Source organism: Erinaceus europaeus, chromosome 2, assembly GCF_950295315.1.
Source record: "Erinaceus europaeus chromosome 2, mEriEur2.1, whole genome shotgun sequence".
Taxonomy (NCBI): domain Eukaryota; kingdom Metazoa; phylum Chordata; class Mammalia; order Eulipotyphla; family Erinaceidae; genus Erinaceus; species Erinaceus europaeus.
This window is the reverse complement of record NC_080163.1, coordinates 154,935,493-154,959,617: the sequence shown is the minus strand read 5'-3', so window position 1 is coordinate 154,959,617 and position 24,125 is coordinate 154,935,493.

Sequence of the window (24,125 nt, the reverse complement as noted above, 5' to 3'; positions counted from 1 at the left end):
TGACTCAGGTGAGCTTGCAAATTCCTGGGGGTTTCATTCCAAGCAAATGAAAATGCCATGGGGTGGGAAGTAGAGGCGAGAAAGCAAAGACACTGCTCACCTTTTGAAGAATATGCTGTTGTCAGGCTTGGTGGGGGAGACAGAATAATGGTTATACAAAAAGCCTGGCTGAGGCTCTGAGGTCCTAGGTTCAATCCTCAGGACCTCCATAAGCCAGAATTGAGCACATTCGATCAATCAATAAAAATTTAAGCTGGGCAAATATCTTTTTTTTTTTTTTTTGCCTTCGGGGTTATTGCTGGGGCTCGGTGCCTGCACTACGAATCCACTGCTTCTGGAAGCCATTTTTCCTCTTTGTTGCTCTTGCTGTCCTCGTTGTTGGATAGAAACAGAGAGAAATTGAGAGAGAAGAGGAAGACAGAGAGGGGGAGAGAAAGATAGACACCTGCAGACTCGATTCACCAACTGTGAAGCAACTCCCTTGCAGGTGGGGAGCCAGGGGCTCGAACCAGGATCCTTATCCTGGTCTTTATGCTTAGCACCATGTGCGCTTAACCTTCTGTGCTACCGCCCAGCCCCCTGCAAATATCTTTTTTAAAAAAAAAAAAAAAGAATATGTTGCTGTCCTCAAGGTTCATATCAACTCAATGCGCCTGGTTTGCAGGCATTGTAATGGATCCAAGGACTCTAAATTGTGTGGAGGTGATGGGGGGTAAGGGGGGATGAGGAGATTGAAAAGAGGACCCAGTGTTCTGTGTTGGCAGAAGAGAATAAGTTGGTGAAGGGTATGGTATGCTGACATCTATCATGGGGAGATACAAAACTGTACATCTGTGACAACAGGAGTGTCATTACATCAGGCTCAACCTGATGCTGTTGACTGGCTACGGAAGAAGGGCAAACACTAGAAGAAGAAGAAGGAGTGTCATAAATCACTCTCCCCAAGAATGTGGTGAACATTACAGATCATACATACAAAATATTTACTAGCACAGCATTTTTTTAAGTCTCCGTGGCAATACCTTGATACAGCCTGGCTCTGCCTCATTCTGTTCATGGCACAAAGCAAACTCCATATGAAGTGAATGCCTGCAGTCTTTTCTTAGTGTCACTGACCACTCACCATTTATAATATCCACTACAACTTTTAAATATATTTCAATAAATGTTTTTTGATTTAATGAAAGGGTGGGAGGGACCTGCCTAGAACAAAGAACTCGTCACCATTCCCACACCTTAGCAAATGATGTAGTGGCTAGCTTTGGCTATCATCACAAGATCTGGTGCTGCACCAACAAGGAAGGGCTGGCCAGGAGTTCAACAACAAATTGCCAAGGCATTTGTAGGGTGTCAGTCAACTCTCTGTCCTTCAGCTTCTGGAAACATTTTCTTGCCAGAATATCCAGAGTTGTGGAATGATAGCAATCAGGTTACCTTGTGGTGCCAAGCCTGTTGAGTTTAGCTTATCTCAAGAGCATGTTCCTAGAACTCCAGGTTCATGGAAGATGACAGCAGTTTCCTAGAAGGCACACACTCACCTTGTGTGCCTGGAAAGGAGGACTTGGACTGCATCCGACTCTCCACTGCAGCACGCCTGTTTAACAAAAGAAACCCAGGGAAATCAAGACATCAGGAAGTAAGTAAATAAATAAATAAAATGCCCAGCTTTTCAAGAGCACCACAGTCACATTTAAATATACCCTGAGCATGTTGCTTTTTTTTTTTTTCTTTTCTTTTGGAGTCTCTGCAAAGAAATCAAACTTCATTAGCCTCACACATCAATCACTGGAGAGCATCTCAGTGTCTTCACCCTATTCTGTGGGACAAATGTGCCAGTCGCTGGCATCCGATGGGAAGAAAACAAACAGTCAAGCTTGGCACATGCCTCCTTCATAAAGGTTGCAGATTTCATCTCTCCCCAGCAGAGAATGTGTCCTTCACCCACAGGCTGACTTCCTACCTTGGCTTGCTAGCCACCTCAAAAACAAATAGCTACAAAAAAAAAAAAATCAAAGTATTTCCAGCACAAGCAATATAAAGATGACTCTGTCTCCCCAGGTGTAGATATATTTTTTTAACCTGACATCCTTTTACATCAAAACCCACTGCTTTTAAACTCAAGGCAAACTGAATGTCTAACCCCCAAGTCCCCTGATAGGGACTTGGCAGAATATCTGGTTTGTCACATCCCCCTCACCTGATGCATACCGGGATTTTTTTTTTTTGAAAGTCTACTCCAAAATGCCAAATCTTAATATTTCTGACCCTCCCCACATTGAGATTGTCTCCCAAGCCATTCCTTCATCTTTTCATCTGCCTACAGCCACGGCTCTTCTCATCAGCCCTTCTCATTTCCCTCTGACACTTGCTCTTGCCGCTCTTTGCAGGGGAAAAAAAAAAAAATCGGTGCTGTGAACACAGTTTGACATTTCCTGACATTTCATGAACTAATTACACTACAAATAATTAAGCATGTTCACATCTGTAACAAACGAAGGCAAAATGGTTGTCAGCGGGCGTGATTGATGACCTCCCTGAGACTTGATCTGATGAGATTCTCCCCACCCTGGGCAGGAGCCCGATGCCACTGTGTTTGCAATCATGCCTTCAGCCCTTTTCATCAGATCACACCGACGAGCGGCTTGAAGAAAAGGATGGGAAAATTAATGACTACAATGAAATATTTGCATTTTTTTCCAGGCCTGGGAAAAAAAAAAACAATGAACAAGAGATGTGACAACCTCAATTATTTGGTGGTGCTAAGAGCTCGGAGACAGCTCCTGCTGGAGAGAGCTGTTGGGAAGCCCGGGGGGTGTCAGCCTGGCTGGAAAAATGGCAGGTGACAAGGACAACATTTTTTTTTTTTTGCCTTTCCTATGTTACACAGGCCCACAGAAGCTCAGCTAAAAAGACAAATTGCGGGAGCAATTTCTTACAGAGGGGGAAATTTGTCAGCATTTAAGCTTGTTCCGGGCAGCAAACAAAGGAATGCAATCTGATAGCTGCCAATCGATGCAGCTGCCAATGGCTGGGTCTTCTTTGTTTGACACGGTTTGGGGGTTCTCGGTGAAGGCTGCACACTGTACAGATCTGAACACTCCCTGCCCGCTGGGAACTCATTTGGAAGGGACCCCAGTCTGCTGGAGACCTAATTTGGCTTTTTCCAGAGCCAGCTCCAGTCAATTTTCTGGGCAAATTTCCCTCCTGAAGTTGCCCAAACAAATGGATTTATCATCCAACATGATGCCAGCCTTGAGGTTCCAGGAGGAGCCAGGAGGCAAGCAGAAAATAAAATAAATACCTTTGGATTCAGGAAATGGCACCACATGGCTCTCTATCAAGATTGTGGCCAACATCACCCTGGCAAAGAAATGTGGCAAAATGGGGTTCTTAAGGATTAATTTCTAAAGTGCAAAGTAAAGTCCACTGCCGGAAGTCCTCTTGCAATTTTAATCTCTCTCTTTTTTTTTTTTTTGTCTATTGCTGCTCAATGTTTTCTGTCTGGTTTTCTTTTTTTTGGGGGGGGGAGGGAGGTGGAAAGGGGTGTGTCAGGGGAATGAACAGATCAAATTACAATTCCATTGAGTGGGTTTGAATTTTTGGCTACTGAAATCCATCAAGTTACAATTAGGTTACACTAGCCCCAGAGAATGATATGGCCGTGCTGTTTTGTTAAGCACCTTGCTATGTGTCAGGAACTGAGTGAAGTTTTTTCCATATACTGTATCTGCTATCTTTACTGCAGCCATACAAGGTCAATAGCATTGTCCTTTTTATGTAGGTAAGGAAGCTGATATTCAGAAAGTTTCGATTTAGGCCAGGGAAATGGCAATGTGCAGAGGTAGTACGCAGGACTTGCATGCAAGCTGTCCCATGATTGATCCCTGTCAGAAATGAGCAGTGCTTTGGTTAAATAGTTAAGTGACTTGCCCAAAGTCACAACTATAGAGTGACAGAGACAGAATCCTAGCCTGCTTCTATTTGGCTCTAACTTTGGGGACCATCCATGCCCTATTCTTTGGGTCATCAACACACAGATAGTGGGTAGGTCAGACAGATTCATCCATCACCCTTCAGAGATGGTACCCACATCAAGAGAATGGATGATTCATCATCTTGTGTCTTTGCTCACTCTTGACCCTCAGGCACTCTCAGATTGAAATGAACATCTCCTCCATTATCAGCCTCCAAACGCAGCCCATGTCCTGCCCCCAATCCATTAGTGAGATAGAACTTTTTATCCACACTAGAAAGACATGGGTCTGTAGATTTGGAGGTCCCTGACTCAAAATGAAAATCAGCTGGAGCCTTAAGGCAAACATTACTGCTGGCCCTTTTTATCTTGGAATAATTTGGGCTTCCACTTTACTTTCTTGTGTTTGAACGCTACAATGGAAGGTGAGTCCGTGGTCAGATGTTGTTTCTGGCTCCTCGCTCATGGAAACACTGGGAAGCAAAGATTAAACAAAGAAGAGCAGGGGTTGGGCAAAGTTTCAGGATTTCCAGGGTGGGCTTGGGTGTTTTTCAATGACTAGATCTCAGTGTAGATTTAAAGGCCTCCCATGTAGCTTTTCTTCTCTTTCCATAGCTAAACCACAAATGTCTAGCCACCACTTGGGCCAGGTGAGGCTTTTCAAGAAAACCTGGTTGTCAGTTGGATACAGGCAATAAATCGGGGCATTTCTGACCTTCATTCCACAGCTTGACTTCAATATCTGCTAATTCCTTTTTATCAAACAAATTGCATCAATCACATTCCCATTTAACTAACTGCGGCCTCAATTGTTTTTGTTCTCTTTCATAAGTCCCTTCTCCAGATTAAATGCTGTTGCTCTGAACGAACTGCTCTCAGCTGAAGTGGGGAGGCTGTGATTCAATTAGTATGGATTCTGGAATGGAGTAAGTACTGTATCTATGTCCTCTCTAGAAAAGAGGTGACGCATCCTGGGATATTAGGGATGGCCATTTAATGTAAAAACTCCAAGAATACATGAGTTAAATGGAGAAAATGAGAGAAAGCTTTTAAGCATTCTCCCAAGACAGATCACAGAATAATATTACAGTGTGCGGGAGAGGAACTGATGGACACCGCCTGGAGGCCATTACAGAAGAGGGGTCTAAAATCATTACGGCAAAAAGCATCTCAGAGCTGCGGTGCAAGTGTGGCAACACATAATGAATTATCAATAGAGAACTGGTGATTCGGTTACATTACAGAAAACTTCCTCTTGGATAATTTTCTTCTGCCACCCTGATAAATGGCTCCAACAGGAAGCCCCACTTCCACTTCTGTTGTGAACCTAGAAGTAGGGAATGGCTTTGAGAATTGCCAGAGAACTTTGATTACTTTATCTGTAAAAGCCAATTGTGGGGAGTGGGGGTGGCACACCTAATTAAACATGTGTGTTACCTTGTGCAAGGACTCGGATTCAAATCCCTGGTCCCCACCTGCAGGGGGGAAGCTTCATGAGAAGTGAAGCAGTGCATCATGGTTATTGCTGGGGCTCCATGCATGCACAAAGAACCCACTGCTTCCAGCAGCCACTTTGTTTTTTCCTTTTTTCTTTCTTTTATTTCATAGGACAGAGAGTATTGAGAGAAGAGGGGGAGACAGAGCAAGAGAAAGAGAGACAGATGCAGCACTGCTTCACTGGTCATGAAGCTTCCCTTTGCAAGTGGGGGTTGAGGGGCAGGAACCTGGATCCTTACATATGTTAATGTGTGCATTCTACTAGTTGTACCACTACCTGGCCCTGTATGTAATAAAGAATAGCTTTTAAATTCCCTTGGTTATTTCCTACTGCATTCCTAACCTATCTCTTACATGTGTTGACCAGTTCCTGCCATGCTGATTTTAGGCCATAGCAGGTTCCTAGAAGCCTGTGACCCTCTTCATGAACAACTTCCTATTAAACAATGTTCTTAACAGAACAACTTACATCTCCACAGTTTACTGGCTCAACAGCTGAATCTGTTCCTCGGTTTCCTCATTTATAAAAGGGAGGCCAGGTAAAATAAATGGGATGATAAAGACAGAGAATCAGCTGGTTTTGTCACCCAGAAATGGCTCCCTATTATTGGTCATACACACTTCTAGAAACTCAGGCTGACAGAGAAGCCACTTTTCTTAGGGTAATTCTCTCTGCTATTGAACCATCTGGCCACTAAATCAATTCCACATGTGTTTATCAGGGGGGCTTCCAGCCCAGAGAATTCAGATCTCAGCCTTAGGGAGCTGGGAAGGGCCACACCCTTAAGCCTTACTCTTTTGATGGAAATAAAATTGCGAAATGAATGGTAATCATGATAGCAGGTCATTATCCATTGCACCCAAGCTGGGATATTGATATAGCCACAAAAATGAGCCCAGGTCCAGAGGCCAAACTCCCAAGAGAAGCCAGACTAGGAGAGTATGAATTGTCATCACAATAGAAAACATCACTTCTTGGGTTAAGATCCTATAAGTTCTGATGTGTTGCTGCTAGCAGAACTCTAAAGTACAGGAGAAGGCTGATCTGCACAGGAGTGCATCTGCTAATGAAACAACAAGGTATGATCAATTGGTTCACTGTTGACACTTCGCATCCCTGGGATCTAAGGGAACCCCATCTGCTTTATGTTGGGTAGATTCATACATGGATGGTGATTATCGGGCCTTGTAAAGTTCATCAGTAAAAGGCCTGGGGAGATAGTGCCAATGGGAGCACAATTGGTTTCCATGCCTGAGGCACTAAAGGTCCCAAGTTACTCCCTGGTATCACCATAGACACAGTTGAGCAGTGTTCTTGTAAAAAAAAAAAAAAACATAAATACTTGTTGAATTATGCAAAGTCAACTGGAATTTCATTATTTTTTTTAATCCCTTAGAACTTTAAAGCTAATTAGTAGACCCTTTACATATGCTAAAGTGTCTGGTCAATTTAATGAACTGCAAATCTAAAACTGGACATCATTATCTTGGAAGTTATGGGCTATTTTTTTATGTGAAATAGAACCGTTCCAGTATGTGTGGTATGGTACTAAGGGATCTTACAAGTGCTGTACTCTACCACTGAGTCAGCTCCCCAGTTCCCAAAAGTTAGGGATTTGAATACTAATGAATGAATTTGAGTGACCGAAATCAGCCACTATGGAGCTCTGTTGGGTGGGAAAAGCTGCATTCTGATTGGCTGATTCCAACTTCTTCTTCTGTGATGGATCTGATGCTGGGTTTTGAATGTCCCCCTAGAGAAAAATATTCTAGTAACTGGGGCACTGCACTTCTGCTATTTCTTATTCTCTCAGGGATGATTTTGTTGAACTTGCCAATGCAAACCCTTTTGATATCCCATGAGGAAATGTAAGTTCACATGACTTCCATACTTTCAGAATTGAATTAGGTTTTGCTTGTCATTTTCTGAATTAAATTTTGCCCTAATTCATTTTGTTGGTTCTCATACATTAAAAATAAATTAAAAGAAAAAAAAACATTTCTCTGGTGCTGAAAAGACAATGCCAAGATCAAGTCCTGACTGCTATACTTACTCATATGCTATCAAAATAATCAGGGCATCAATTTCATAAACCAGTGAAGGCTTATGTCTGGAGATGAGGAAAGAAAGAGCTGAACTAATTCACAGGCAAACTACAGGAAGCTAAAGTGTCCCTCTGCAAGTCAGGATAGACTCCATTCTGCTGCAGTAACAAAAAATAAACTCTTTGTAAAAGTCGATTTCATACTGATTTATGTCAGTAGGTTATCTGTTCATTAAAATCAGTTAGAGGCCCAACTACTTTGATTACCATAGTAGGGAGAACGGAACAATGGAAAACAAAAATTATATCGACTCTGCCTTCCTCAGCTCAGAGGTCACTTCTGCTCATAATTCACTGGTCAAGGCAGGTCATATAGCCATGCTAACTTCAAAGGACAATGCAGTTTTTACTTGTCGCAAAGCAGAAGCAATGATTACAGAACCCAAGTTTCCAGGGCACAATGCAGAGGAGTCTGTAAACTTTCATGTGAATGGAAACCTGTTTCCAGCTAGGAGGAAAGCTGGGGTCTGGACCGTGGTCTCCAGAGTCTAGCTTGATGTGTCTTCTTTCCCTTGTTGATCTCCCTGTTTCCTTCCTTCTCTCATCTCTGGACACTGGATTCCTCCCATCAGGCTACTTTTCAGTCTTGGGTTGGGAGTGAAGAGGAGAGAGTGGATATGACTGGCATCACCCAAAAATGCAGTGTCACCTGACCTCCTGAACATAGAAAGATCTCCTCCAATTACTGGTCTAAGTTCTTTGTCTATATGTCTAGCAGTGGTATTACTGGGTCATAAGGTATCATCATTATTATTTTACAACCTCTAAACACTTCCCTTCACCCACCAGAAAGAAACTCATAGGACAGTTGTAGCACAACCAGAATAAGAATTGGCTTTCATGAGGGCATCTCTCAAGGGTGAAGCCAGCAGAGCCTTCTGGGAAAATAATGAGCAAAGCAAACTCTTCCTCTCTAGGGAAACTAACTCTGCTCTTTAGATTTACAGTGGGAATAGAGGGTTTTTATCAAGGATAATTATGAAGCTCCCACCCCCAGCCCCCTATCAACTTCGTGGACATTTGGCAATGTCTGAAGACACTTTTGGTTGTCACAATTATGGTCTAAGAGGGTAGAAATCCGGGATCCTACTAAACATCCTATAAGACAAAGACAAAGACATTCTTCTTCACAACAGAAAATGGTCCTGTCACCTCAAATTCCCTTTTCTTTCTTTTTTTCTTTTCTTTCTTTTTTTTTGGAAAAAAAAATTTGTTTTCATTTTCTTGGAGAGAAAGATACATAAGAAAGACCAGAGCACTGATCAGGTCTGGCTTATGGTGGTGTAAGGAATTAAACTTGGGGCTTTGAAGCCTCAGGCATGAACGTTTTTTTGTATAACCATTATGCTATCTTCCCAGCCCCATTCAAACTCCCCATAAAGCCAAGGTCACAAAGCCCTGGAGTTGACTGAAAAGGAAAATTGGGAAGAGAAACTTGGTCAGTGTTACTCATTTGACAGTTATTTCCTGAGCTGCAGGCTTATTTGGATAGAGAGAGCCACAGCCCTACCCCAGCAGCATCCATGGGCAAGGTGAGGCTCCTCACTAGCTCTGCCTCCCACTGTCCCTCTTTCTTGCTTAAAAAAAAATTATTTATAAAATGGAAATACTGACAAGACTATAGGATAAGAGAGATACATTTCCACACAATGCTCACCCCAGAGCTCCATATCCAGTCCCTTCCCGTGATTGCTTCTCTATCCTTTATTCCTCTGGGAGCATGGATCCAGGATCATTATGGGGGTGCAGAAGCTGGAAGACGTGGCTTCTGTAATTGCTTCTCTGCTGAACATGGGCATTGGCAGGTCGATCCATACTCCCAACCTGTCTCTCTCTCCCCACAGTGGGGTAGGCATCTGGGGAGGCAGGGCTCCAGGACACATGGTGGGGTTGTCTGCCCAAGGAAGTTAGTTTGGCATCATGGTAACATCTGGAAACTGGTGGCTGAAAAAGAGTTAAGATATAAGGCAGAACAAATTGTTGACTAATTAAGAACCTAAAGGCTGGAATATTGCAGATGAAGACTTGAGGGTCTCTGTTTTTGGAAAAAGCTAATAGGTCTATTTTAGGTATATTCCAAAGGGTACCATGACTTTAGTAGTTTTTGCCTGAGCCTGTCAGCTAATATGCAGGTGGAACCAGGTTATTTTCTGGGGAGATGGTATCATAATTGGACAAAGGACTAGAAAGCTGGGTCAGGGAAGAGAGTAGCTCCCAAATATGGGGTAACTATATAAATAATGTTAACTGTAAACCCCATTTATCTGATCTGGGGCCCATATTCAGCACAGGAGCCTATGTAACCTCTGCATCCCTGTAGGTCTGAGCTCACATTCTGTGGTGACAGCTACGAACATTCCAGGCTGCACTAATTTCAGGACCCATCTTCCTCAGGTAGAAGGTAGAGCATGTTGTCCAACTTCCCTTCAGAGAATGGAACATTCCCTACCATTATTGATCCCCCGGGATGCATTGGATCGACCTTCTCGTGGTGCATCCCGTGAGTACCCATTTATTGGGGAAACTGACGATCCTTCCTAGCCGACTGAATCCACATGGATCCCAGTCACTTTCAAAGCCAGCAACAAGCAGACATCAGGCTCAACCTGATGCTGTTGACTGGCTACGGAAGAAGGGCAAACGCTAGAAGAAGAATTGATCCCCACAGCACACAGCTCCTTTAAGAGTTTCTGGGGCAAAGCTCCAGGACTCTAGTCCTCTTCCATGTCTTTTTTTTTTTCCCAAAGCTGAAATGAAGAGGCCCAAGAATGTCTCATTGATTCATGCCATAGATTTATTTAATATGCCCATTATCCTGAGGCCCAGGGGAGAAGGGGGCAGGGGCAGCTGAGGACAGTGCACTTGGCCATAAAAACCACAGCTACATTAAATGCAATCGAATGGCTAAAATCTGTACCAGACCCACATTAGAGGAAGCATGTTATAACCCTTCTGTCACAACATCCAATTTAACAGGGGCCTCCAGGAATGGAGAGTGTGACCCAGGCCAGCCTTCCACACTGTAGCTGCCTGTGAGATGTATGAGGGAGGCATTGACAAAACCTCTCTGACTCACATGGCTGTCCCTAACCTAGGCCATAGGGCCTACAATCCCACTAGTTTTATTCTTTTGGGCTAAACATAGTTCCTGCTACTTTTTTAAAATTATTTTTTATAGGGGGCTATGGGGATGGGTGGTAGCACAGCAGGTTAAGCACACGTAGCACAAAGTACAAAGACCAGCATATGGATCCCAGTTCGAGCCCCCAACTCCCCACCTGCAGGAGGGTTGCTTTGCAAACAGTGAAGCAGGTCTGCAGGTGTCTATCTTTCTATCCCCCTTTCTGTCTTCTCCTCCTCTCTCCATTTCTCTCTATCCTATCCAACAACAACAACAACAGCTATAACAACAATAACAATAATAACCACAACAAGGGCAACAAAATGGGAAAAATAGCCTCCAGGAGCAGTGGATTTGTAGTGCTGACATCGAGTGATATCCCAGTGATAGCCCTGGAGGCAAAAACAAATTATTTTTTATTTTACTATTTACCAGAGCAATGCTTAGCTTTGTCTTATGGTAATGTTGGGTACTGAACCTAGGACTTAGACATGAAAGTCTTTTGAGTAGCCATTATGCCATCTCTCCAGTGTTCAACTCAGTCCTCTTTTAATAAACATCATGTTCAGAGGTTTATTCAAATTTCCATGTCTACACACCAATATACAGATACACCTAAATATTCACAGCCCCACAGCCCCACATTCACATGCATATTCACAAATGTACTTGCACCCTCCCACATTCACATGAGATATATACATATTCATACATGTACATGTATTCTCCCACATTCACACGTAATTCACAGATACACATGTATTCTCCCACATGCACATGTAAGATATACACAGGTGTGCACACATGTTCACATACATGCTCACAGATGCAGGCAACCAGACACATTCACACGTACACTCAACAGGTCATCATATTCACACACACACACACACACATACAACATGAGGACACACAGAAACAAACTCTAAACACGGGAAGCAACCCAGCCTTATCTGAGGACCTCAGAGCTTTCTCTCGGGTCCTTCTCATGAAGTTTGTCATGCAGGCCATGTGGCAGATAGAGTTAAAACCAACTATATAAAAATCCACAGCACACTATGTGTGTGCTGTGCATCAAACCAATCCTCCTATCACACTCAGAGAAACAATCTATCTGCCTCCCCCCCCCCATGGGGGAACCATCTACCCTAACTCTATAGCTGGCAGAAGTCTGCAGCACAAGTTCAGGTTTGGGCTGGAAGCTGTCACAGCTCTGCTTTAAGTCCCAACATCTCCTGCTTCATTAAAAATAACAGGGGAAGCCTACTTCTCTTGCCTGGATCCAGTAGATGATGCATCCTTTCTCCAAGGGCCATGCAAAGAGCCCAGACCACCCCAGATGTGGAGATGATATAGTGGATTTCGTTAGTCACTTGACAAGCTCTTGATCAATAGCATTTGATTTAAATGTACCTCCCCCAGTATCCTGTGACTGTGTGCATTGACACCCAGGACCCTGCCTCTCAAATGAGTGCCCAGGACACCCACTCCTCTCTCCACTCACCTCAGGATTCCAAACTCCAGATGAGAAACCACCTTTTTGCACTCAATTATAACAAGCTGCCTCAACCATAAATTAAGTTATAATGCCTTTGCCCACCAGATGAGCTGGCAAGGCACCCCTTGCCCTTGTCATAAATTAACTCCTTGATCAAATTTTAAATGAATTATAAAAGTTGGAAATTAAATCTGGCTAAATTAAGGGCTTCCCCTGTTATTTTAATGAAGCAGGAGATGTCGGGGCTTAAAGCAGAGCTGTGACAGCTTCCAGCCCAAACTTGAACTTGTGCTACAGACTTCTGCCAGCTATGGAGTTAGGGTAGATAGTCCCCCCCATCACTGAGGGGGGGGGGCAGATGGATTGCTTCTTTAAGTGATACACACAGTATGCCTAGGTGTGATACACATAGTATGCTGTGGATTTTTATTTAGTTGGTTTTAACTCTTTGAGAATGGTTAGGAGAACACACACAGACACACACAGACACACACACCACCATCACCACCACCACCACCACCACCACCATGCAGCTTCAAACTTTAAAATAATTTCAGAAATTAAGTTGATATATACCTTAGACATGATCATCAAATGCACCCGTTTACCACTAGATCAATTGATAGTTTCAGGCAAAGAAAAGGATAAGGAGAGCACAAATGAACTAACTTTATTTATTTATTTATTTATTTATTTTGCCTCCAAGGTTATTGTTGGGACTCAGTGGCTACAGTAAGAATCCATTGCTTCTGTGGCCATTCATTCTAATATATATATATATATATATATATATATATATATATATATATATATATGTATATGTATCAGAGTGAAATTGAGAGAGCAGGGGAAGATAGAGAGGGAAGGAGAGAGAAAGACACTTGCAAACCTGTTTAACTGCTTGTGAATTACCTCCCCCTCCCCACTGAAGGTGGGGAGCCAGGGGCTCAAACTGGGATCCTTGCATGGATCCTTTGTACTGTGTGCATTTAACCCAGTGCACCACTGCCTGGCCACCCAGATGAACTTTTTATCAGGTTAGACCCTGCCACCAGGATTATCACCAGGATTATCAGTGCCTGCACAACTCCACCATTTCCTGTGGCTGGTTTTTTTTCAGAAAGAGTTAGAAACAAAGAAAGAAAGGCAGAAGTGAGAATAAGGGACACCTGCTTCACTGTTTGTGATGTCTCTACCCTGCTAGTGGGGATGAGGGGTTTGAACCCTGGTCCTTGTAAATGATGACATATGTGCTCTATCAGGTGAGCGAGTCATCACCAGGACTCTAGACTCTTTCAAGCAAACAGAGTCAGTAATGACTATTGGGGAAAACAAAGAGCACTAAAAACTCTCTTTGAAGTAGTAAAAGCCAGTTTGGAGGTCTGACTGTGTTTCATAGACACAGCACCTTGAGAGAATGGGTGCATGACTACAAAAGGTTCACACTTAGCAGGAGGCATGAATATCTCTTCAACTGCTTGAGGCTGACCCATCAGGGCCTGACATCATGTCCCATCTGCAGCAGTATGGTCCAATGCCCTTGTCAGGACAGAAAGGTAGGCAGGGGTAGTTAGCATGGTTATGCAAAGAAACTCTCATGCCTGAGGCTCCATTATCCCAGGCTCAATCCCCTACACTACCATAAGCCAGAGGTGGGATGCTGGAGGGAAGTGAAAGAAAGAGAAGAGAAAGAGAGAGAAAGAAGGAGAGAAAAGCCTAAAGTAGAGTACCTGTTTGTCCAGCACAAGGCATGTTGGGAACTAAAAAATTCTTAGACTACATAGTGAAAAGTTGGAGACATCAGGCAAAGCAGTGAGGCAAGAGAGCCTGCAGGGTAAAATGAGACAATCTCAGAGAGAGGCCATCATCATTAGAGGCCATGGCAGGCGTTCTCGGCAGTGGGCTCAAACCTGGCATCCCTCAAAGAGAAGCACTGTACAAGTTGCTAAGTCAATCGTCACACAGTAGTTTATAAAATGTTTCAGTGAGACCCCAAAAGGGAAACCCAGCATCATTAGCTTCTTTCCTTAAATGCCATCATGGCGTGTTTCCTCTACATTCAGAAGTCATTTTGGAAATAGCAAAAGGGAGGAGAGATTACCAGAAAAAAAAGGTCTGTTGGGAACCTTAAGTAGATTTTATATCTACCCAAAAGACACAGGACACAGCAGTCAGTGAAACTAAGAGCCCCAGGGAAGGATGTGGTCAGTTATAGAAAGATATAGAAGTGACATTTTTCAATATATCTGGGTTTCAAGACATGAACTTTAATTATGCTGTTTAAGGTCAGAGAAGAGCATAGGATACTTGCAGTTTGCTGATCTCAACCAAAGCTCGAAGTGTATATTCTCTAGTTTCTCCTGGATCCGAAGCAATAATGGTGACTTAGCCCAACTCTGTAGTGTTCTGAGCAGGTAAAGCTAGATAATTATTGCTAATACTCCTCTGTGGGTGTTGGAACCATAGAAGATGGAGGTAGCTGCTTTGCAAAGATCAAAATTCAGATCCAAAACATTTTCCCCTTTCCTCCATTTAGAGAATACCTGGAGCTGCTGGGAGAAAGATTACCGGTGGGATTTCCCCAAATGAATATTTTTCTCTTGCTTACTTCCTACCCCCTTTGCCTTGCACTAAAGATGTTGAAGAAATGAAAAATGGTTTCTAGGTTAAGAGCAGGAAGTACTTCTCAGTGCAGACAAGAAAGTTGCTGGTAACAGGCTAACTGACGCATGCTTGCCTCTAATGTACATAGACCTGAATCAAGGAGTACCAAAATTGGAATCCCAAATCCAGAACATCTGATTTGAAAGGAGGGAAATATTAAACTCACCAGTTGCCTCTTCTCATTTCAATGAGCACCTTGCCCCTTGGAGGCCAGCAAAATACGCACCAGGCCTCAGATCCAGAATGCCAACAGAAGACCGCTCTGGGGAACTATGATGCCAAACAAAGGCTGTCTGAGGATAGCTGCAGTTCTAATTAACCAGAGTTGGCTTGCAAAGGTGCCAGCGCTGACTGGCCACTCAGCCCAAACAGACAGAGAGTGGCAGGAAGGTCACTTAGATTTGCACACAGGCCCCTTCAATCAGGCTTTCAAGATAATTAGGAAACAGAAGGACAATTCACTAATGGCCTACACCCATATAACGCCCACCCTGCCTGCATGACAGGGCAGTTTCTGCCCCTACTCAATTTTCTCTTTCACATCTGGGCAAAGGGAATACAGCACTTTTCTTTTTAATTGATTAATTAATTAATTTATTTATTTATTTATTTTTGCTGACAGTGTTATCTCTGGGACTTGGTGCGAGCATTACAAATCTACTGCTCCTAGTGGCCATTTTTTTCATTTTATTTTTATTTTGATGGGACAGGGAGAAATTGAGAGGGAAGGGGAACACAGAGAGGGAGAACAAAAAAATAGACACCTGCAGATTTGCTTTACTGCTCATGATACATCCTCCATGCAGATGGGGACTAGGGGATCAAACCCAGGTCCTTGAGCATGGTAACACATGCACTCAACCAGGTGTGTCACCATCCAGCCCCTTTTACATTTTTAAAAATGTTTTATTATCTTTATTTATTGGATAGACACAGCCAGTTAAAGAGAGGGAAGGGGGAGGTAGAGAGGGAGAAAAACAGAGAGATACCTGCACCCCTGCTTCACCACTCACAAAGCTTTCCCTCTGCAGGTGGGGACCGGGGACTTAAACCTTATCCCTGTATATCGTAACATGTGTGCTCAACCAGGTGTACGACCACCTGGTCGCCGTTTTTAAGATGCTGGAGAGGTTGTGGGGACAGAGGAACCCTTTTACATTGCTGGTGGGAACGTAAATTGGTCCAGCCTCTGTGGAGAGCAGTCTGGAAAACTCTCAGAAGGCTAGACATGGACCTTCCATATGATCCAGTAATTCCTCTCCTGGGGTTATACCCCAAGGACTCCATAACACCCAACCAAAAAGAGGTGTGTACTCCTATGTTCATAGCAGCACAATTCATAATAGCTAAAACCTGGAAGCAACCCAGGTGCCCAACAACAGATGAGTGGCTGAGAAAGCTGTGGTATATATACACAATGGAATACTATGTAGCTATCAAGAACAATGAACCCACCTTCTCTGACCCATCTTGGACAGAACTAGAAGGAATTATGTTAAGTGAGCTAAGTCAGAAAGATAAAGATGAGTATGGTATGATCCCACTCATCAACAGAAGTTGAGTAAGAAGATCTGAAAGGGAAACTAAAAGCAGGACCTGATCAAATTGTAAGTAGGGCACCAAAGTAAAAACCCTGTGGTGAGGGGTAGACATGCAGCTTCCTGGGCCAGTGGCCAGTGGGGGGTGGGAGTGGGTGGGAGGGATGGGTCACAGTCTTTTGGTGGTGGGAATGGTGTTTATGTACACTCCTAGTAAAATGTAGTCATATAAATCACTAATACGAAACGGGGAAAATTAATTGTATGTCTCGAAGTTTTTCAAAACACAAACTGAATCTTTTCAATATATAGGCTGTGTAATTGATATGCAGACTCTCTCAAAAGCCTAGACCAAGTAGATCAGAAGCAACCAATAGCACAGCTATATACAAGATACTGGGTACTGTACAGCAAACCCTAACAAAAGGACTTTTCAAAGTTAACCCAATTAACAAATAATGTGATGATAACATTAACTATCGATTGTCTTTTTGAACCCTAAGACAGCAGGAACCTCACATCTCCACTATAGAACCTCTACTTCCCCCAGTCCGGGAACCATTGGATAGGGCCCACTTTCCCGTATGCCTCTCCCAATCCATATCAAATAATATTGCATCTGCCGATCACAACCTAACCAATACAATGATTGCCACCTCAACATGCTTCACTTCAGACTGTGTCCAGAGACTTCACGTGTGGAATGACAACCCTTCAACTTCATTACTCGGGTGAGACCTTTCCTTTCATAGTATTCTCTAATTTCATCTCAGGTGGTTCACTTTCTAACAAAGTCACAAAACCTAGTTATACACCAGTTTCTGTGAGAGAGAGCATATGTTCACACATATCCATAAACTACTGCAAAATATATACCTGAAAGCAGAAGTACGCTAGAGTTTGCAATGAGTACCCCCCTAACACTTCCTCTCCACTATTCCAAGCTTTGGGTCCATGATTGCTCAACAATTTGTTTGGCTTCGTATGTTAACTCTCTTTTCAGTCACCAGGTTCCAGATGTCATCAGGATGCCGGCCAGGCTTCCCTAGACTGAAGACCCCACCAATGTGTCCTGGAGCTCTGCTTCCCCAGAGGCCCACCCTACTAGGGAAAGAGAGAGGCAGACTGGGAGTATGGACTGACCAGTCAACGCCCATGTTCAGTGGGGAAGCAATTACAGAAGCCAGACCTTCTACCTTCTGCAACCCACAATGACCCTGGGTCCATGCTCCCAGAGGGATAGAGAATGGGAAAGCTATCAGGGGAGGGGGTGGGAAATGGAGATTGGGTGGTGGGAATTGTGTGGAGTTGTACCCCTCCTACCCTATGGTTTTGTTAATTAATCCTTTCTTAAATAAAAAAAGATTAATTTATGTTTTCTTTAATCAAATGAAGAGAAGTTGAGAGGAGAAGGCCAGATAGAGAGGGAGAGAGAAAGAGAGACATACCTGCAGACTTGCTTCACCACTGGTGAAACTTCCATAGTGAGGACTAGGGACTTGAACCTGGGTGCTTGCTCAGGGCAATCTATCTGCTCTACCAGGTGCACCACCAACCAGCATCTTACTGATCTATATGTTGCACCTGTTTGTCTTGAGTTCACAGAGTTTCCAGGTAGGCAAGTTGTATGGTTTATTTTGAGCTTCTTACATCTAAGATCCAAGAATCACAGCGATTTTTCAGGACTCATTTGTGGCTAAGTTATTGCTACTAATGTTAGTACTTGTATTTTTTATTGTTGTTGTTGTTATTGATGCTGTCGTTGTTGGATAGGACAGAGAAATGGAGAGAGGATGGGAAAACAGAGAGGAGGAGAGTAAGACACCTGCAGACCTGCTTCACCGCCTGTGAAGCGACCCCCCCTGGAGGTGTGGAGCCGGGGGCTCGAACCGGCATCCTTATGCCTGTCCTTGCGCTTTGCGTCACGACCTGCGCTTAACCCCCTGCACTACTGCCCAACTCCCTATTGCTAGTATTTGTATTGCAATTATATAGATCCACAATTTCTGGTCACAAAGATGGTAGGGATACAAGTACAATATCTGGCCAGCGAAAGGGAACTTGAAGAGTTTCTTAAGAGCAAGTTCTTATTCTGGGTTCATTGATGAACTCTGCCTGGAAATTAAGTCTGATAAGTAAAGCTAGATCAGAGCTAGATAGCAGGACACCTGAGTTCTAGACTGACTGGCTAGCTGCATTACATTTTTTCTGAGCAAGTTCTTAATCCACTCTGGGAGACACATTGGTTGCCCAATTCTGTGAACTTGCTAGTCCTCTGCCACCTCTCAGGATATAGCCTGGAAGTTGAGTCTCATCTCCCAGTATTCTTTGCAGCCAGCTGTGATCATGTGATTCAGCTCTGGCTTCTGTAAGCAGAAGTCAGAAATGAAAAGGTATGGTGTGGGCAGGGGAGAGCTCCTGCAGGTCTAACTGTGCCTTGCCAGGCAGGAGAAAGCTGTGGCACTTTGATTCCCCTCTGTCACTCTGTCTGAAGGAAACACCAGTGCAATTGCGCATGTGTGAGGCCACAGCTGCCCTCACCCAAGGAAAATGAAACGATAAAGCAGGGATGTGGGAGAGCTTCCTGTTGATTAAAAGGTGCAGGCATGGTTGTGCTGAGTCTTTTCTTCATTCTTTCTGCTTTGAGCAGACATGATTTGGGAAGCTACAGAAACCCTCTTACAACAAAGCGGTTACAAGCATGAAGATGAAAGCCAGTCCAGTGGGGATAATAGAAGAGAAATAAGCTCGGGGTTTCCCATGGCATCAAGGGGCACACAAACATCTGCAACTGTCAGCCCTTGTATTTCTGGTTATTGAGAAAAAGAAATGTCTGTTTATGTAAAGAAATAGTTGGTTGAAATGATATCGCATCTGCTGATCCCAACCTAATCAACGGGAGTACCACCTCGGTATCCTTCACTTAAGATTGTATCCAGAGAAGTCAGGCATGGAATGAATGTCAGCCCTTCAGCCTCGTTACTCGGGTGAGGCCTTCCCTTTCATAGGATTCTTTAATTCCATTCCAGGTGGTTCACTTCCCAACAAAGTCTCAAAACCTAGATATAGACCAGGTCCCATGAGATAGGGCATATGTTTACATGTATCCATAAATTAGGGATATATATATACCTAAAAGCAAAAGTACACAATAGTCTGCAGTGAGTCAGTATGAAGTTCGTAATGAAATAGTGTCTACTTAGACTTAGATAGCATCCTCACCTGTTTCCTATTATACTTCCCTCACTCACTCCCAAAGCAAGGACTACAAAAGCTGAATAAGGGCAAGAGACTGGCATACTTTAACGATGACTCTTTAGTCACTATCAGGCCACCCCATCAGCTGGGGCCCTAGTTGGGGAGTCCTGAGATTCCCAAACAGACATGATGGGCCTAGACCTCGAATAAATCCCTCTCTCCACTGTTACCAGTCATCTATATCAAGAAGAACAAAACAGTCTCCTTTGTGGACCCCCATAGGACCTTGCCCTTAACTTGGATAGACAACAATAGAAAATGTTCCATCCTCTGAAGAGAGACTGGACAACATACTCTATGCTACACTTGAGGAAGATGGGTCCTGATATTGGGGCAGCTTGGAATGTTCCTACTGATGACCACAGAATGTGAGCTCAGATCTATAGGGATGCAGAGGTCACATAGGCTCCTAAGCTGAATATGGGCCCCAGATCAGATCAAATTGATGGGGTTTATAGTCAACAATATTTATACACCTTTCCCATATTTGGAGCTACTCTCTTTCCTGATCCAGCTTTCTGGTCCTTTTTCCAGCCATGACATCACCTCCCCAGACAATAACTAGGATCCACTTGCATGTCAAATTTCAGGCTCAGGGGAAACAAAACAAAACAAAAACTAGTATAGCCACAGGCCCTTTGGAATATAATTAAAATAGGCCTACTAGCTATCTACAGAATGGAGACCCCCCCAGCTCTTCATCTGCACTACTCTAGCCTTTTGGTTCATGATTAGACAACACCTTTTTGGTTTTATATGTTAACTCTCTTTTCAGTCACCAGGTTCCAGATGCTAAGATGATGCCGACCAGACTTCCCTGGACAGACAACCCCACCAATGTGTCCTGGACCTCCATTTCCCAGAACTTCGCCCCACTAGGGAAAGAGAGAGGCAGGCTGGAAGTATGAATCGACCTGTTAATGCCCATGTTCATTGGGAAAGCAATTACAGAAGCCAACCTTCTGCATCCCACAGTAACCTTGGGTCCGTACTCCCAGAGCAATAAAGAATAGGAAAGCTATCAAGGGAAGGGATGGGATATGGAGTTTTGGTGGTGGAAATTGTGTGGAGTTGTACCCCTCTTATGCTATGGTTTTGTCAGTGTTTCCTTTTTATAAATAATTTAAAAAGTACAGAAAAAATAGTTGGTTGGGTTTTCAGTTTCTTGGAGCCAAATACCTTCCTATTTCATATAACCCCTCTAGACAATGTCAAGTGAAGACACTATGTCACCAGCCCTACTTTCCCCACAGAGATATTGTGAAGGTCAAGCACAGAATTTCTTAGCCTGAGTTCTACTGGCATTTGGACCAGAAAATCCTCTGTTGTGACAACTGTTCTGTCCACCCATAGAAGCCAGTAGCAACCCTGCAAGATTTCTAAGCACCAGGAATATCCTCAGACATCACTAAATCCCTGCCACTGATCTAACCAGAAGACATTGTTTTTTTTTTTAAATGTCATTTATTTATAAAATGGAAAAACTGACAAGACCATAGGATACTAGGGGTACATTTCCCACCACCAGAGCTCCATATCCCATGCCCTCCCCTGATAGCTTACCTATTCTTTAAGCCTGTGGGGGTATGGACCCAGGGTCATTATGGGGTGCAGAAGGTGGAAGGTCTGGCTTCTGTAATTGCTTCCCTACTGAACATGGGCGTTGACAGGTCGATCCATACTCCCAGCAGAGACACTGTTTTTTGTTGAAAATTACTCATCAAAAATAACAGCAGCTATGACAGTGGCTACAACGAAAAGGCTTTTAAGTTTTAAGTTCCAGGAGAATGAAAACCATTATTTATGTAATTCCACCAGTTAAATTGTTTTCAGTTGTTAAAACCAAAACTTGTTTTCTTTTTTAAATGTATGTTTGAACTCAGATTAAGGTTTTCTTTCTAAATGAAGAAAAGCAACATTTTCTTAAAACAGAGGCAACATCCAGCGATAGGATTCATCTCTCAGGGGACCATGAGTTAGTGGCTAAGGTGGCTAATAGGGGTGTTCTAGAAGGACATTGTCCATATTGATTAACACTGACATTGAAGCAAGGCTATCCTTTTTTGCACCAGAGCTGACTTTGCTGCTGACTTTTTTCATGTTTTTTCCCCCCCTATTTTGGGTATTCACCATTCTGGATTGACTTTTTTGGATAGAGAGAGACAGAATCAGGGAGACAGAGGAAGAGATAGAAAGCTACCATAGCAACCACACTTCCTCCAGTGTGGTGGGGGCAAGACTCAAACCTGGGTGGCACCGGGACAAAGCAGACTCACTGATGGGTGAGCTATTTTTCTGATCCTGCTCAGAGATAATGTAATAAGAAAAAAAGTCTAGTATAACTATTTTTTGTCTAACATTTCTTTCTTTTCTCTAGTATAGGGTTGTCATGACCAGTATGAGCCTACACAAGTTGTGGATTTAAAGAATTACCTCAATGCAAGGAACAGCGTGAGGATCCTGGTTCGAGCCCCCAGCTCCGGCTCCCCACCTGCAGGGGAGTCGCTTCACAGGTGGTGAAGCAGGTCTGCAGGTGTCTATCTTTCTCTCCCCCTCTCTGTCTTCCCTTCCCCTCTCCATTTCTCTCTGTCCTATCTAACAATGATGACATCAATAACAACAACAATAACTACAACAACAATTAAAAAAGACAACAAGGGCAACAAAATGGAAAATAAATAAAATTCTTAAAAAAAGAGTCACCTAAAGACACTGGATCTTTGGTAGAAACCAGATAATCTTTGCTAATGGTTATTTTTCTTTCTTTTTTCTTTCCTTTACTAATTTAATTTTTTCTTTATTGGGGGATTAATGTTTTACAGTTGACAGTAAATACAATAGTTTGTACATACATAATTTTTTTTTATTTTCCATATAACAATACAACTCCCACTATGTCCTCTGTCATCCTTTTCTGGGACCTGTACTCTCCCCCATCCCACCCACCCCAGAGTCTTTTCCTTTGGTGCAATACAACACCACCAATCCAGGTTCTGCTTAGTGTTTTCTGTTGTGATCTTGACAAAATCCAACATCCCTTTATGATCAAAACACTACAAAAAATGGGAATAGATGGAAAATTCCTCAAGATAGTGAGGCTATATATAGCAAGCCCACAGCCAACATCATACTTCTGCCTGTGAAACACATCATCCTATATTCACTCTTCTATTTCTGACTTATCTCACTTAACATGATTCCCTCAAGCTCTATCCAAGAAGGGTTAAAAATGGTGAAATCACCATTTTGAATAGCTGAGTAGTATTCCATTTTGTATATATATATATACCACAGCTTGCTCAGCCACTCATCTGCTGTTGGACAGCTGGGTTGCTTCCAGGTTTTGGCTATTACAAATTGTGCTGCTATGAACATGGGTATACACAAATTTTTTTGGATGGGTGTGTTGAGCTCCTTAGGATATATCCCCAGGAGAAGAATTGCAGGGCCATAGGGTAGGTCCATTTTTAGCCTTCTGAGAGTTCTTCAAACTACTCTGCACAGGGGTTGGATCAATTTACATTCCAACCAGCAATACAGAAGATTTCTTTTGTCCCCACAACCTCTCCAGCATTTGTTGCTGCTATTTTTTCTGATGTATGTCTTTCTAATAGGAATGAAGTGGTAATTCATTGTTGTCTTTATTTGCATTTCTCTGACAATCAATGACTTCGAGCATTTTTTCATGTTTCTCAGCCTTTCAGATGTCTTTTGTGGTGAATATTCTGTCCATGTCCTCTTCCCATTTTTGGATGGGGTCATTTGTTTTCTTATTGTTGAGGTTAGCAAGCTCTTTATATATTTTGGTTATTAAACTCTTGTCTGATATATGGCATGTAAATATCTTCTCTCATTCTGTGAGGGGTCTCTTTGTCTGGACAGTGGTGTCTTTTGCTGTGCAGAAGCTTTTTAATTTGATGTAGTCCCATTGGTTCATTCTTTTTTTTTTAAAAGATTTTATTTATTTATTAATGAGAAAGATAGGAGGAGAAAGAACCAGACATCACTCTGGTACATGTGCTGCCAGGGATTAAACACAAAACCTCATGCTTGAGAGTCCAATGCTTTATCCACTATGCCATCTCCAGGACCACCCATTGGTTTATTCTTGCCTTAATCTTCTTTGTAATTGAATTAGTTTCATTGAAGATGTCCTTAAGTTTTATGTGGAAAAGAGTTCTTCCAATATTTTCCTCCAAGTATTTAATATTTTCTGGTCTAACATCCAAGTCCTTGACCCACTTGGAATTTACTTTTGTGTTTGGTGGAATATAGTGGTTCAGTTTCATTCTTGTGCATGTTTCAACCCATTTTTTATTACACCATTTGTTGAAGAGACTCTCCTTCGTCTATTATTTGTCTGGGCACCTTTGTCAAAGATTAGATGTCCATGGTGCAGGGCAGGAGGGGGGGGGGGCTTACTTCTGGGCTTTCAATTCTATTCCACTGGTCAGTTTGTCTATTCATGTTC